The sequence below is a fragment of the Sander lucioperca genome, chromosome 7, assembly GCF_008315115.2.
Source record: "Sander lucioperca isolate FBNREF2018 chromosome 7, SLUC_FBN_1.2, whole genome shotgun sequence".
Taxonomy (NCBI): Eukaryota; Metazoa; Chordata; class Actinopteri; order Perciformes; family Percidae; genus Sander; species Sander lucioperca.
This window is the reverse complement of record NC_050179.1, coordinates 21945025-21962203: the sequence shown is the minus strand read 5'-3', so window position 1 is coordinate 21962203 and position 17179 is coordinate 21945025. Positions and strand designations below refer to the sequence as shown.

At 42.8% G+C, this 17179-nt stretch overlaps 1 long non-coding RNA gene and 1 other non-coding gene across 2 annotated transcripts; both read left to right on the top strand.

Moving 5' to 3' along the window:
• The first annotated feature begins 423 nt into the window (after positions 1-423).
• On the top strand, positions 424-495 carry trnae-uuc. The gene has a single exon. It is a non-coding gene; the product is annotated as a tRNA-Glu (tRNA).
• A 2616-nt stretch (positions 496-3111) lies between these two features.
• LOC118495486 lies at positions 3112-4861 on the top strand. The gene is made up of 3 exons (XR_004897926.1): positions 3112-3329; positions 4282-4401; positions 4787-4861. It is a non-coding gene; the product is annotated as an uncharacterized LOC118495486 (long non-coding RNA).
• The last annotated feature ends 12318 nt before the right edge of the window (positions 4862-17179 follow it).

The window sequence follows — 17179 nt, the reverse complement described above, 5'->3', positions numbered from 1 at the left end:
AAATTGCGGGAACTTGCAAAAACTGTGGTTTCATCGTGGCTTCATCGCGGGGTTTGCAGCTTTTCGATGATGTTCACGTCGCTTAATTACGTCACTTCATAACGTTCCCATGGCAACAGGGGAGAATGGCTGCTCTTATGTGAAGTAAACGCAACATTTTTCAACTTTCTGCTAAGATATATGGGACTTTTTTGCAACGAAAATGTGGGGATTATGAAATCATGCAAGCCCCGCATATTTTACGCCGAAATCGGCAATTTATGCGGCGAAAGTGCGGCGTATTTGAAAAAATGCGCCCCCCCCCCGCATAAGCAGACTTTGGCTGATTATGCGTTGAATTATGAGATCACATAATCACATTTTAAATTGGGTTTAAATATGATTTATGAAATAAGAAATACAGAAAATATTACAGAACATGAGTCCCATATGGTCTAGCGGTCAGGATTCCTGGTTTTCACCCAGGCGGCCCGGGTTCAACTCCCGGTATGGGAATTAGTGTTTGGGTAATATTAGTGTAGAGATGAATCAACATTTGGTGTCCAACATGTGATGGATCTGCAGAGAAACCTGAACACTTGTCCTAAATACTGACGTGTTCAGCTGCTGCTTTGGAATAATATATAACTTACATAATGCATGCTTATGTAGCCTGTATCTACGCCATGCAGACCAGCCGTAAAGCACAGAAAGTGCTAGACGACCCCTCCCACTGCCAGGTCTCTCTTCCAACTACTCCTCTCTGGAAAGAGAGTTCAAAGTCTCAGAGGCAAAACATTCTGCTTTTATAACAGTACTTACGGTGCGTTCACGTCCTCATTCACGTCACTTCCTGTGGGAAACTGGGGTTAGATTTAGCTGACAGAGTTTCCCAGTTGGTGATGTGTTGTTGACAGCTGACATACAGAATTCTAGTCAGCTGTGTTGACATGGCAATAAAGTATTGAACTTGAACTTGTAAAATATGCGGCTCTAGTACATGTTTGTGATTAGTCATGCTTTGCAAACACCGCCTCTGTTATGTGAACATGTGAGTTGCTAGATTGGGAAACCCTGGGTTGATTGAACTAGTTGTTGACCACCGTCGTGACACAGGTTATGCGGGACCACGGTTGTTAGGTTAGGTGAAGCCGGGTAACTGAAATAAATCCAGGGCATGTTTATCTGGATTCGTAGTCAGGCCTCGGGTCAGCTGTCGGTGTTTTGAGCGCAAGTGAACTCAAACAGAAGAGGTCGGCTTTCTCTTGTTGTTTCATGCTGTAGCGCCTCCTAGCGGCAACACAGACTGTGTTGCAATGATGCATGAAATCGAACAATAATGCAAGAAACACCAAAACACTCTGGGGATCAGAAGGACAGAACACAAGTCCCATACGGTCTAGCGGTCAGGATGCCTGGTTTTCACCCAGGTGGCCTGGGTTCTACTCCTGGTATGGGAATCAACATTAAGATAATCTGGATTATAAGGATTGATTCAGGCAGGTAGAAATTTACAAGGTTCCTGATCTGCTGGAAGCTCCAACCAGAAATCAGGGGATGATTACTAAGTAAGTAGAACTTACAAGCAAGTTGCATGATTACACTTACATGGTTATTTTGAAAAACGGAGACATTTCCCTTCGTTTGCGACCTTCGTTTACACGCAAACGGAGATTTCGTCTTTCTAAAAACTCCGGCCAGAGTGGAGATTTTGGAAAACTTCTTGTGCTGAATCCAAAAACCGAATCCTCCTCCCATCCTCAGTCCATTAACACAGTAAACACATTAATGACGTAAACAATGTCCACAGGCTCTAAAATAGTTAAATGTGTAACCGAGGGCATCTTATATCGTCTAGACTCAGGTTTGGCTTTAAAATAAACACACAGGCTTCCAATGGCGAAACCAAGACGGCACTGCAAGTCTGACTTTATTCCACCCCGACACAGTCAACCGTCAGAAAATACCACACTTTATTCACTTCCGTTTTTCCCGTCACAATAAAAGCTCTATGTTTACTGTAACTTCCTCTTAAAGGACAATTCCGGCGCAAAATGAACCTAGGGGTTAATAACAGATGTGTACCCACTCGATCGCTCTCTGGGACATGTTTTCATGCTAATCGAATGTGTTTGTAGCTTGAAACAAGCTAGCGCGGACCGCTGATTAGCTTACAATGCTAGTATTCGGGGCACAGGGAAAGTAAAAACAAATTTTGTACCACTAAAAAGGCTCAAAATAACACCACACTTCAACGGTAGTATAATGAGGGTCCCTACATGTAAACCGAAGCATTGAGAACTTTGTAAGTGTACAGAAAGTTTATTGAAAAGATTATAAAGACACTCACATTCATGTTTACATGCGGCTGCCATCTTGAAAACCAGTCATGACTTACAGCTGGTGATGCAAACTAAAATCAACAGCAATTTGCTCAGTATATCTGAAATAATCGCACTCTGCATAACTTGTCCAGTGAGCTCTCTCTCTCGCGTAGCCCTTTCAAGGAGCTCCCGCAGCTATTCATTCAATAAACTGTCTGTACACTTACAAAGTTCTCAATGCTTCGGTTAACATGTAGGGACCCTCATTATGCTACCGTGGAAGTGTGGTGATATTTTGAGCCTTGTTGTCTTGGTGTAGAAATAGAGATTTATTTTTTCTTTCTCTGTGCCCCGAATACTAGCGTTAGCAGCTAATTAAATCAGCAGTCCGCGCTAGCTTCTTTCAAACTACAAACATATTAGATTAGGATGAAAACATGTACCAGAGAACGGTCGACTCGGTACACATATGTTATTAAAACAATAAAATACCTTACAAATGTAACAACTTAATGTTGAATTCACACGCTTTTCACATCGTAGGAAAGCACATCACACGTGTGTGTGTGCGTGTGTGTGTGTGTGTGTAATAATTAATTAAAAGAATATATGTATATATAATAACAACGATTACATTCATAGATATTAAACTAATAAAAGCTGTAAACATGTTTTAATGTGTGAATATGTTTGGTGGAGCTCTGCTTGTAGTTCCTGCTGATGTCCACCAGAGGGAGCTTTCGTGGCACATCAGTCTATTTTTCAGGAATTTGACACTTAATTATTTACTACTGCTTACTCCTCTCTGTGTGGACTCTCAACACACCATCCTCTGTTATAATCAAAACATACTTTAGATTTAAAAACAACTCTATTACATGTGTTATTACATGTTCACTGTCAGAAGTAGATTTAGTAATGCTGGGCCTCTCTGGGCGGTTCCTCTTGTTTCCTGTTTAAAGTTTACTTTCTCTTTCCAGAGGTTGTGTTGCAGCTTTTTGTCTCCGTGTGGAGCTCCAGCTGAAGGTAATTTATCTCGTCTGTCTGTAACTTTTGACTCGTGAACTCCAGCTGTGGTTAGTTTAGTTTAAGAGCAGAAAGCTGCAGAGAAACCAACTCAACTGGACTTGTGATTAATTCAAACTGAAGAGAGATCCACTCGTCTTTGTGTGTGTGTGTGTGTGTGTGTGTGTGTGTGTGTGTGTGTGTGTGTGTGTGTGTGTTTGTGTGTGTGTGTGTGTGTGTGTGCGTGTCTTTGTGAGTGTGTGTGTGTGTGTGTGTGTGTGTGTGTGTGTGTGTGTGTGTGTGTGTGTGTTTGTGTGTGTGTGTGTGTGTGTGTGTGTGTGTGTGTGTGTGTGTGCGTGTGTGTGTGTGTGTGTGTGTGTGTGTGTGTGTGTGTGTGTGTGTGTCTTTGTGTGTGTGTGTGTGTGTGTGTGTGTGTGTGTGTTTGTGTGTGACTGTGTGTGTGTGTGTGTGTGTGTGTGTGATACCCCGTTTATACGTACATGGTTATTTTGAAAAATTCACCCTTCGTTTGTGCCCTTCGTTTACACATAAACAGAGAATTCACCAAAGTCTTTCTAAAAGCTCTGGCCAGAGTGGAGATTTTGAAAATCTTTGTTTGCACGTTTGCATGTAAACTGAGACAAACTGAGGTTTAGGCAGCCGAGGAAGTGAGGAACTGATTCGTTGCTGTTGTTGCTATTTTCTGGAGTGTGTGTGTGTGTGTGTGTGTGTGTGTGTGTGTGTGTGTGTGTGTGTGTGTGTGTGTGTGTGTGTGTGTGTGTGCGTGTGTGTGCGTGTGTGTGTGTGTGTGTGTGTGTGTGTGTGTGTGTCTTTGTGAGTGTGTGGCTGGGCTGCCTCCTGGCTCCATCTAGTGGACTGATAGTAGAATTACAGCAGCTGATGATGCATTCAACTGACAGTGATGTGAAAGAGACAAGAAGAGCCAATGAGAAATTATGTGTTTCCTCTGCAGATGAAAGGCTGAGTTTGTTAGCATGGATCAGTGTGAGGACAGAGGAACCACTCTGAGTGGGGAACAGGACAGAGGAACCACTCTGAGTGGGGAACAGGACCTCCAGACCAAAGCTCAGAGGTGAGAGGACCATCTCTAACTGTCCAGCACTCAGATCACTGCACCAACATTATTCACACTGTAACCTTTGGCTGTGTTGTGTTTATAACAAAGTGATTTTATCAGGATCCATCAGAGACCAGACTCTCCAGAACCAGAACCCAGCTGTGTGTCCTGCAAGAGTGACCGGTCTAAGGAGGAGCCGCTGTGGTTTAAAAATCAAGCTTCTCCAACAGCAGAGTAAGTCAGCATGAGTTACTTTATAAGGTCAGAAATGTTACCAAAGAAATTTGAAAGAATTTCAATTTTTTTTCAACTAGAAATAATAGTAATAGCAGTGCAGGGCGTAGCAGGGCATTGAGCAAGTAGATTTACCTCTCTGATGGTCTTCCTCTCTTTCTAACAGGACCATCCTGATGCTGGACTCTGATGAATCTGAACCGGGACCCAGCTGTGTGTCCATGAAGAGTGACTGGTCAAATCCTCGCCTTATGAAATTTAAAGGAGAGCATCCCTCTGCTGCAAAGAGGTGAGCTGTTAATAATATAATATTACTGATTCATGTTCTTAACTGTTTATTTTTAGCATCTTTCTTCTTCACATACATGTATGTTCTTACATCTGGGGCTGGGTGATATGGAGAAAATCAGATATCGCGATATTCTTGTCCTAATACCTCAATGTCGATATTGTGGCAATATTCTAGGGTTGACAATTGGTGCTTTAACAAAATATCTTTTTTTTCAATGCTTTAGGCACTTTGTTTTAATGTTTTTGACACTTTACTCAATGTTTTGCCAATTTTTTGGAAGTTTTTGGCGCTTTTACGATGTTTTTGTCACTTTTTCAGTAATGTGGACATAATGTCTAAGTGGGGAAAAGGCAAATAATAGAACAGCTAGAACAGTCTGGGAAGTTCAGAAAAGTACATCACTTCATCACGATATTCAAAATCTAAGACGATGTCTAGTAGAGATGTGAATCTTCACTGATCTCCTAATTTGATTCGATGATTATCATGTCAGCAATTCAATTTGATTTGATATCTCGATGCATCACGATGCGTTAAATACATTTTTCTATTAAAGCCATATAGGATATTTAATTCATAGCTTTTCAAGCTTCAAAAACCAAACATTCTGCAGTGCTCCAATACTAAATACATTGGATACATAAAACTACAGCACTGAGCACATGGCACTTCCTGAATGTACAAAACATAACAGAATATGTAAACAGAAATGTTAGGCCTACATTAAATTGTAAACAGAAATAATCGATTATGGCCCGGCCGATTATCAATGCAGCATCGTCCATGTCCACGATTCGATGCATCAGTTATTTGATTAATTTCAACACCTCTAATATCTAGTCTCGTATCACGATATCATTGTAATATCGATATATTGCCTCTGAAAGCTGTCCAGTTAAACCAGTCGCCAACTGCTGCTGGACCTGCTTTGGTGCAATACTCCTTTTTTAGTTGTGTTTTAGTCCAATATTGACATTTTTATGCCTCTACTGGTGATAGCTGTGGCCAGGTTGTCTGTTTGTCCGATGATATCTGAGGACGCCTTCAGGGAAATTCTTCAAATTTGGCACGAACGTCCACTTGGACTCAAGGAGGAGCTGATTAGATTTTGGCTTCTCACCTTATCTCTAGACTGAGGAAACTCATTTCAGCCACTTGTATCCGCAATCTCATTATTTTAGTCACTACCCAAAGCTCATGACTACAGATGAGAGTTAAAAACATAGATCGATAGGCGCCCACGTAGCTCAGTTGGTAGAGCAGGCGCTGCGGCCCTTTGCTTCATGTCATTCCCCCCTCTCTTTCCCCTTTCATGTCTTCTGCTGTCCGTTCAAAATAAAGGCTGAAAAATGCCAAAAAGATTTATTAATTAATTAACTAAAAAAAAAACATAGATCGATAAATCAAAAACTTTTCCAGTCTGATGCTTTTGTTCTGATGCCACCCAAAACACCTGTCCATCTCACGCTCAATTTCACCCTCACTCAAGAACAAGATCTGAGATAATTGAACTCCTTTGTTTAGAGACATAACTCCACCATTTTCTGGCAGAGAACCAGGTGTTGACTCTAAAGCCACCTGCTTCACACTCGGGTTCAAACCGCCTCAGTTCGTGCTGGAGGTTACTGTCTGATAAAGCCAACAGAACCACATCATCTGCAAAGAGCAGATACGCAATTTAGATATCCTCAAAACGGACACTCTCCTCTCTCCGGCTGCGCCTTGAGATCCTGACCATGAAAATCACAAGCAGCGTTCCACAGCCATGATGGAATTTAATTCCAGACTGGCCGCAGACTGACAAAATGACCACAACGTTGATCATCAAGTACACTTATCACCCTCTCTATGCTCGAAGATGGTGTTCCTTATGGCCAATCAAGTAGTATAGTTTAGAGGTTCAACAACAAAGCACCACTCATGTTCAGATAACATAGCCTGCTCCTCTCAATTACTCCCCTCCATGTTTCTCCATCATTGCTGATGTGAGCATTGAAGTCTCCCAGCAGAATGATGAAGACCCCAGTCAGTATCCCTTACAGGACACAACCCAAAGACTCTGACAAGGTTGGGTATGAGCTGGTGTTTGGTGCATAAGCACAAACAACAGCTCAGGTTCTTTCTATTGTTTCTCTGGGATGACTCCAACTCAGGGGTGCAGGTCGGTTGCTCAAGAGAAACTAATGAGCTTGTTTGAGCTGTGAGTGGCTGTTTGTAGTATTATTGGGGCGTGGACAGAAATGATGTGAGCTAATTCTTCCTGATTCCTCCACAGAGTGGACCAGGAAAGCTCAGAGGTTCCCAGTGGTCAGTCTGCCCAGCAGCATCAAACACACCTGGACTCCATCTTTATGGTCTGTACTTGTAAAACAACTACTTTTGCATCTATTCTGTTCACAATCATCTCCATGCTGCACGTTTCAGACCAGTGGATTGTCAGTCTGTCCAACATGGATCTGATGTTTGCCTCCATGATTTCAGTTTGATTGTGTCATTCATATAATCTTCTGTTCCAGCTGCTGGAGGAGAACATTGTCACTTTTGTGAAGAACGAGCTGAAGAAGATCCAGAAGCTTCTGAGTCCAGATTACCCAGAATGCTCAGAGAGTAAGATGGAGGATAAGGATGAAGAGCAGAGGAGGAGCAGAGAGGCATTTCTGAAGATCACACTGCACTTCCTGAGGAGAATGAATCAGGACGAGCTGGCTGACCGTCTGCAGCGCAGTAAGAGGATTTCTCTAAAGGAATAACTTGCTGGACTAATGGGACATTAATTAATGTCTCCAGAGAAGGGTCAAAGTATGTTCCTGTTTTCTTTACAAAATTACTTAATGAGCTTTTTTGTTCTGTATTCATTCAGGAAGTCCAGCAGGAGTTTGTAGATGTAAACTCAAATCTAAGCTAAACAACAAGTTCCAGCGTGTGTTTGAGGGAATTGCTAAAGCAGGAAACCAAACCCTTCTGAATCAGATGTTCACAGAGATCTACATCACAAAGGGAGGGACTGCAGAGGTCAATGATGAACATGAGGTCAGACAGATTGAAACAGCATCCAGGAAACCAGACAGACCAGAAACAACAATCAGACAAGAAGACATCTTTAAACCCCCACCTGGAAGAAATGAACCAATCAGAACAGTGATGACAAAGGGAGTGGCTGGCATCGGGAAAACAGTCTTAACACAGAAGTTCACACTGGACTGGGCTGAAGACAAAGCCAACCAGGACATCCAGTTCACATTTCCATTCACCTTCAGAGAGCTGAATGTGCTGAAAGAGAGAAAGTACAGCTTGGTGGAACTTGTTGATTACTTCTTTAGTGAAACCAAAGAAGCAGGAATCTGCAGGTTTGAAGAGTTCCCGGTTGTGTTCATCTTTGACGGTCTGGATGAGTGTCGACTTCCTCTGGACTTCCTCAACACTGAGATCCTGACTGATGTAACTGAGAGCACCTCAGTGGGTGTGCTGCTGACAAACCTCATCAAGGGGAATCTGCTTCCCTCTGCTCGCCTCTGGATAACCACACGACCTGCAGCAGCCAATCAGATCCCTCCTGGGTGTGTTGAAATGGTGACAGAGGTCAGAGGGTTCACTGACCCACAGAAGGAGGAGTACTTCAGGAAGAGATTCAGAGATAAGAAGCAGGCCAGCAGAATCATCTCCCACATCAAGACATCACGAAGCCTCCACATCATGTGCCACATCCCAGTCTTCTGCTGGATCACTGCTACAGTTCTGGAGGACGTGTTGAAGACCAGAGAGGGAGGAAAGCTGCCCACGACCCTGACTGAGATGTACATCCACTTCCTAGTGGTTCAGTCCAAAGTGAAGAACATCAAGTATGATGGAGGAGCTGAGACAGATCCACACTTGAGTCCAGAGGGCAGGAAGATGATCGAGTCTCTGGGAAAACTGGCTTTTGAGCAGCTGCAGAAAGGCAACCTGATCTTCTATGAATCAGACCTGACAGAGTGTGAAATCGATATCACAGCAGCCTCAGTGTACTCAGGAGTGTTCACACAGATCTTTAGAGAGGAGAGAGGACTGTACCAGGACAAGGTGTTCAGCTTCATCCATCTGAGTGTTCAGGAGTTTCTGGCTGCTCTTCATGTCCATCTGACCTTCACCGACTCTGGAGTCAATCTGCTGTCAGAAGAACAAACAACATCAACACAGTTCTACCAGAGTGCTGTGGACGAAGCCTTACAGAGTCCAAATGGACACCTGGACTTGTTCCTCCGCTTCCTCCTGGGTCTTTCTCTGGAGACCAATCAGAATCTCCTACGAGGTCTGATGACACAGACAGGAAGTAGCTCAGTGACCAATCAGGAAATAGTCAAGTACATCAAGAAGAAGATCAGTGGGAATCTGTCTGCAGAGAGAAGCATCAATCTGTTCCACTGTCTGAATGAACTGAATGATCGTTCTCTAGTGGAGGAGATCCAGTGGCACCTGAGATCAGGACGTCTCTCCAGATCTAAACTGTCTCCTGCTCAGTGGTCAGCTCTGGTCTTCATCTTACTGTCATCAGAAGAAGATCTGGATGTGTTTGACCTGAAGAAATACTCTGCTTCAGAGGAGGCTCTTCTGAGGCTGCTGCCAGTGGTCAAAGCCTCCAACAAAGCTCTGTAAGTTCGATTTATTTATCAATAAAAACACTGCTATCTTCCAACAGGAGTTAAATATAATATCTTGTTTCCTTCCTGTTGTCTCTCCAGTCTGAGTGGCTGTAACCTGTCAGAGAGAAGCTGTGAAGCTCTGTCCTCAGTTCTCAGCTCCCAGTCCTCTAGTCTGAGAGAGCTGAACCTGAGTAACAACTAAAAATTGAAATTGAAATTGAAAAATACTTTGGAAATATTAAAAAAATTGAATGTTTCCAAAGTATTTTATTCTGATTTAGAACCATTTCATAAAAAATGAACTATGAACTGTGGCTGAGATCCAGAAATAATTAATATTTCCATATCTTGTGACTTTGATTACTGGACGTTTGTTTATTCCTGATTATACAACAAGTAGATCCGACCTGACAATCTGATTGGTCAAGTAGACATTTAGAACATACTTAGAACATACACCATATGTTTGGATCACATCAGCTGTTTGGATCCCATCAGCTGTGCCACTGACACGTCAATAATGAAGTTTGAGGATGTATAGTAGCTAAATCTATCCATGAAAAAAATATTTTTTTCACTAGATATTTTAGTTATAACAAGATTAAGTTAGCCAAGCAGTTTAGTGTTTATATGTGCGGTAGTTATTATGTTTTGGAAAATTCCACGATCTCTACCGTTACAAAGCTAACGTTAGCTTAAAATGACTGGCTGACATACGTTTAACAGGGATGGACTACAAAACGTCTCTGTTGCTTTTCTTTGATTTGAGAGTGAATTGCCCCACAATATGAATACAGTTTGATTATAACTTTTATTTAGTTGGTAACCGTTGTTGTATAATCGCTTTATTACACGAGAGGGTTTGATTTAACGTCATATTATCACTTCTGTCATGCTTATGAACCTCCCCGCCAGTGCTTCGGTCCTAGCCGTATCACTGTCGTGCCAATAATGACGTTAAATCAATCCCTCTAGTGTAATATTGCTTAATTCAGTCACGATTAATTAGCATGTTTCCAACTTGTTTAGAGTAGAGCAGCAGATATTTAAACATGCTGAGAAAGGATTTCATATACTGTATCACCAAAAGTCCAGAATCAACATATAAACACAATCGTTATTTGTCTTCTTATATGATATTTCTCTAAACATTAAGCTTTATTAAATTTAAACTGCCCTTCTTATGTCAGGATTTAAAATTTACCAATTCGGAAATCTTTGAATGTTTCTAAATCATTTTGTTCTTATTTATAATATGTCGTAAAGCACGTAGTATGAACTACGGCTGAGATTGAGAACCTCATTTTTTTTAAATCTTATGTGAATTTGAATACTGGATGTCTTTTTACTCCTCATTCAGTCACAATTAGTTATCATGTTTTCAACGTGTGTAGAATAATATTGCAAGAATTTTAACTTGTGTTTAAAAGGGATTTTATATTATCTATCACCAAAAGTCCAGACTTAACATTTAAAAACAAATGTTATCTGTCTTCCTCATTACCGTCCCTCCAACAAAGCTCTGTCAGTGTGATTTATTCATCAATAAATACTCTGCTATTTTTCAACAGGAGTTGAAGTAAATAACTTGTTTCCTTCCTGTTGTCTCTCCAGACTGAGTGGCTGTAACCTGTCAGAGAGAAGCTGTGAAGCTCTGTCCTCAGTTCTCAGCTCCCAGTCCTCTAGTCTGAGAGAGCTGGACCTGAGTAACAACAACCTGCACGATTCAGGAGTGAAGCTGATCTCTGATGGACTGAAGAGTCCACACTGCACACTGGAGACTCTCAGGTGAGGATTCATTAACCCATTCAACTGATGACCATTTAAACTCTGATTAACTTCAGTTGATAAACAGCTGACGTGTAGCTGTTGTGTTCATATGATAAACTTGGCCAGTAGTTATTAGACTCAGTTACTTTACATGAGGGTTTTTCATAATTTGCTTTTGTTGTTGAATAATTAAATACCACAGATGATTTTAAAGATTTATTACAAATCAGGACCAAAATGTACCTGGACAACAAACAAAAAACTAAAACGTGGCTCCACGTGTTGACAGAGTTCCTGTGTGTTGTTCTGTGTGTTTGCAGTCTGTCAGGCTGTCTGATCTCAGAGGAAGGCTGTTTTTCTCTGGTATCAGCTCTGAGCTCCAACCCCTCCAATCTGAGAGAGCTGGACTTGAGCTACAATCATCCAGGAGACTCAGGAGTGAAGCTACTGTCAGCAGGACTGGAGGATCCTCTCTGGAGACTGGACACTCTCAGGTACAAACACTGATGAACATAAAGGAGATATTTTTGTAGGAAGTTTTAAAGGAGAACATCTCCAGGAACTAAAATGATAACTCAAAGTGCTTTCTACGCTGTAACAAGAGTGTGTGGATGAAGCATTAATCTACTCTTTCGGCAGACTAGTTAGTTACAGGTTTAAAATGTCAGTTGCCGGTGCTGCATGGCTCATGTGATCGATCAGAGACGTACACTGACGTCTGGACCAATTAATGTACAAAGTTCCTCTTGTGCTGGGAAAGCACAGACTCTAAGTTCAAAAAGTCCCTCAAAATGCTATTTCCTAGGTCCTGCAGTGCAAACACAATAAATGTGTGTGTCTGAGTGATGTAATGTTGATATTTCTCTACAGAGAAAGGTCCACTGTTGCACCAAATGCTTGATCTTGGGGGAATTGTTGGGTCTCTGTAAATGATAGTGTGGCAGTGGCGCCGGCAGCCGTAACCCTGTACGCACTGTGCGCACATTTTTTTGTATGAGACACTCATCTAATGATAACAATGTCAAAATGCGCACATAGTCTGTTCTGCTCTCTGCTATGTTCAGTTATATTTTTTTACAACGTTATTTACACGTTATTTCACCCATAAGCCATCCACTATTAATCAGAATATTCATTGTTATGACTCGATATGAGACACAGGGTCTCATTCTCAAGAGAGACCTGTTAAGGACAGTTACAGACAGACAAACAGATTACAAAGGTATATACAATATGTACTATATAATATTTAAACTAAAGTGCCAAGTAGACTTAGGGCGTTTTCACACATACCTCATTTGGTCCGGACTTTCAGACTTTTCAGTTTGATCCGAACCAAAATTACAGGTGTGAAACCTCCCCAGGACCACGATCGAAAGACCAAATTTTGGTCCGATAAAAAAAGGTGGTCTCAGTCCGGACCAAACTGAACCATGGTCCGGTTCGTTTATAGTTTGACAGCATTTTTTGGATTGTTCGGACTTTCGGACCAAATACAAGAAGCTCTGGCAGGCTCTCCTTATGTTACAAGACTGGGGAAGCTCCTTTAAGGAATAGCTCAGTGCTTAGTGTGTAGTCTACATGACAGAGAGAATGACGGTGAATGTGCTCAGAGCAGACAGCTGTCTGCTATCAGAGCAGAGAATACATCAGCAGTTTACTTGTTAAGTGGTAGTAAATGTACAGCGTAGGTTTCTGTTTGTCTCTGAATAAATTCTCCAGAAAGAAAGTTCCCGTGTCTTCCTTCTCAACATCACAACAAAATAAAAAGAGTCGCGGCAGTAGGAGAGAGCAGCAGTCAGTAGGGGAGAGCAGCAGTCAGTAGGAGAGAGCAGCAGTCAGTAGGAGAGAGCAGCAGTCAGTAGGAGAGAGCAGCAGTCAGTAGGAGAGAGCAGCAGTTAGTAGGAGAGAGCAGCAGTCAGTAGGGGAGAACAGCAGTCAGTAGGGGAGAGCAGCAGGCAGTAGGGGAGAGCAGCAGTCAGTAGGACAGAACAGCAGTCAGTAGGAGAGAGCAGCAGTCAGTAGGAGAGAGCAGCAGTCAGTAGGGGAGAGCAGCAATTAGTAGAGGAGAGCAGATGTCAGTAGGGGAGAGCAGCAGTCAGTAGGAGAGAGCAGCAGTCAGTAGGACAGAGCAGCAGTCAGTAGGGGAGAGCAGCAGTCAGTAGGGGAGAGCAGCAGTCAGTAGGAGAGAGCAGCAGTCAGTAGGGGAGAGCAGCAGTCAGTAGGAGAGAGCAGCAGTCAGTAGGGGAGAGCAGCAGTCAGTAGGGGAGAGCAGCAGTCAGTAGGAGAGAGCAGCAGTCAGTAGGGGAGAGCAGCAGTGAGTTGGAGAAACTCCAACACAGAGAGAGGAGACGAGAGGACGGGGACGCCCGTCTACAGACCAATCAATTCTAGGTATCTGGAGACGCAGCTCACGTACGTGATGACGACAGGACATAGTTTTGTCACGTAGAGGTCTTTAGTGCGCTTGCATAACTGCAGTGTGAAACCAAAACTTACCTGATCTAATGTTACAATGTTACAAAAACATGAGTTACAAAAGTACAAAATGAGTTTAAAATCCCCTAGTGGGATCAAATTGGACAGTTTTAGATCCTCTTGCAGTGTATTCCAGGTTGAGCTTTCACTCTCTCTCTCTCTCTCTCTCTCTCTCTCTCTCTCTCTCTGTCTCTCTCTCTCTCTCTCCGTCTGTCTTTCAAATTCAAATTCATAGAGGCTTTATTAGCATGACCATATTGACATAGAGTATTGCTAAAGCAAGATATTGAATAGAGTGGGACTCAAACAGCAGCCCTGTCTCACTCCACCTTCTGACAGAAGAATGTTGTTCTCTTGTTGTTAATACTACACTTATTGTTAGTGTAAATTGATGTAATGATGTCATATGTTCTACCCCCTACACCAGATTCAATAACTTTGTAGAATAGACCTCTGTGCCAAATTGAGTCGAATGCCTTTTTGAAATCTATGAAACATGCGAAGATTTTGTTATTGTTTTGGTGAACATGTTTGTCTATCAGGGTGTGTAGGGTGTAAATATGATCTGAAGTTCGGTGTTTTGGTACGAATCTAATTTGACTTTTACTCAAGACATTGTGTTTGGTAAGGAAGTTTATGAGTCTGGAGTTGATGATGCTACAAAGGAGCTTCCCCAGATTACTGTTCACACAGATGCCTCGGTAATTATTTGGGTCAGATGTATCTCCAGATGTGTATATTGGTGTGATGAGACCATGATTCCAGATGTCAGGGAAGTAACCTACACTCAGAATCAAATTAAAGAGTTTCAGAACAGCCAATTGGAATTGTGGGCTGGTGTATTTCAGCATCTCGTTCATGATGTCATCGAGCCCGCTGGCTTTTTGGGGTTTTAGTGCCTGGAGTTTGTCTCTTAGTTCCTGTTCATTAATGGGGGAGTCGAGAGGATTCTGGTTGTCTTTTACAGCCAATTCTAGTTCATTCAGTTTGGTTATTATTTGGTTTTGATTTGGGTCTGGGTTCCTTGGTAATAGCTCATAGAGTGTTTCAAAATGGCCAACCCATATGTCTCCATTCTGTATCGCCAATTCTACAGGTTTGGATTTTTTAAGATTTTTCCATTTTTCCCAGGATTGGTTTGTGTTTATGGACTCCTCAATTAATGTCAGCTGTTTTTGTGTGTGTGTGTGTGTGTGTGTGTGTGTGTGTGTGTGTGTGTGTGTGTGTGTGTGTGTGTGTGTTGAGCTTTTTTGATTCTGAGTGTACGTTTGTAGTGTTTAAGTGTGGCACAGTAGAGAAGGTGTAAGTCTACATTTCCTGGATCTCTGTGTTTTTGGTTAGATAATCTCCTAACATTTTGTCTAATTTCTTTACATTCTTTGTCAAACCAATGATCATCTTTGGGATTCTTAGGTTTATTTTTGGATAGTTTCAATTGTGATTTTTTAACAGTTTGCATGATGATGTGATTGACATGTCTAACTGCATTATTTATGCCTTCTTGACTGTGTACATATGTGGTGTCCAGAAAGGTATCTAGTAGTGTTTGAATATCGGGTGAGCTGATTGCTTTCTGGAACTCTTCTGTGCTGGTTTCAGCCCATCTGTATGATTTCCTGATGTTAAACAGCTTATTCTCTCTCTCTCTCTGTCTCCCTCCCTCTCTCTCTCTCTCTCTCTGTCTCTCTCTCTCTCTCTCTCTCTCTGTCTCTCTCTGAGTGATGTGTGAGTGTGAGTGCTGAGTGAGTCTACGAGCGTGTGAGTTTCTATCTTTGTTTTTCTGTTTATTTGGGGTTGTGTATGTGATTATTTTGTTGTGTATTTGTTAGTTATTAGTTGGTGGAGGGTTTTGTTCGGATTTGTTCGTTTGGTTGTCAGCCGGGCATTATGCCCGTGTTTGGCGGCCATGCGGTGCTGGAGAAGCTGACCCGCCGACATGTGGTGAGGATTTCCCCGCAGGTCGGCTGTTCAGTGGAGGAGGCCAGCTGTGCTGTCGGGGAGGTTGTGGGCTTTGACAGTGTGAAGTCTGCCTCCCGTATGAACAAGGCAGTGGTGATTTTCCTGGATGATGTGGCGAAGGTTGAGACTGTGGTGGAGAAAGGAATTGTAATCCGGGATACTTTCACCCCGGTTCTCCCGCTGGTGAGCCCAGCTAAAAGAATAGTGATTTCAAACGCACCTCCGTTCATTAAAGATGAGGATTTGGCCAAAGAGCTGTCCCGGTACGGCCAGCTGATGTCTCCCATTAAAATGGTTCTGCTCGGATGTAAATCACCGAAGCTCAAACACGTAGTGTGTCACAGGAGACAAGCCTTCATGATTTTAAAAGACAACGCGGCTGATTTAAATGTAACGTTCAGTTTTAAAGTTGAGGGCTTCAGTTATGTTGTTTTTGTGACTTCTGATACTATGAAGTGTTTTGGATGCGGGGAGGAGGGTCATTTGGTCCGTTCCTGTCCGCGCCGGCCGGCCCCCGAGCCTGCGGGGCCGGGCGGTTCGGATGAGCCGGCTCCCGGTCACGAGGGGACGGGCGTTTCGGCCGAGACGGCTCCCGGTCCCACTGAACCGGATCCCGGTCCGGCTGGGCCGGGCGGTTCAGCCGTCCGGGCCGCGGAGCCTCCGGGGGGCTCAGAGCCTCCGGGGGGCTCAGACTCAGATGTTGCGCCACCTGCGGCTGACTCAGATTCGGCAGGTGCGCAACAGTGTGCAGAAACTGCACAGGTAACAGAGAAAGACACGCAGGAAAAGGAGAAAAATGTTGTACAACATGAGTGTGGCAGAAAATAAACAGACAGGGAAAGAGAAAGGCAGTGCTAAAGGAAAAAGCTGCAGTCAGAATGTTATTAATGTGGTTGATGATGTTCTGGCTGAAAATCTGTCTGAAGAGATGGATGTAACTATAAGATCCAGTAAAAGAAAAAGCAGTTCTAACAAAGAGCAGAATGATGCTAAAGCTAAAAAGCTGCTGGAGGATCTGTGTGATGATGATGATGATGATGATGATGAGGAGGAGGATTGTGAGTGGACAGCATCCCAGGCAGAGAAATTAACTCTTTATCCTCTGGATAAGATCAAGAAGTTCCTGCAGGACCCTAAAGGGATCAGGGCGGTTAAGACGGAGCAGTTCTTCCCTGATCTGAGAGGGTTTATCAGGTCTGTGGCCTGGCTGAGGAAAGAGACAGAAGGGTTCACTATCCAAGAGGTTTACCGCCTCAACAAACTGGTGACTAAAGCCAGAGCTCAACTTATTGAAGATGATGACTAGTTTTAATATGTTTCTCCACATACATGCTGTGTGTGTTTTTGTTTTTGCTCTTTTCTTTTTAATGGCGGATTTAAACATTGGATCCTTAAACATTAATGGAGCAAGAAGTGATGTTAAAAGAGCTTCTCTTTTTAA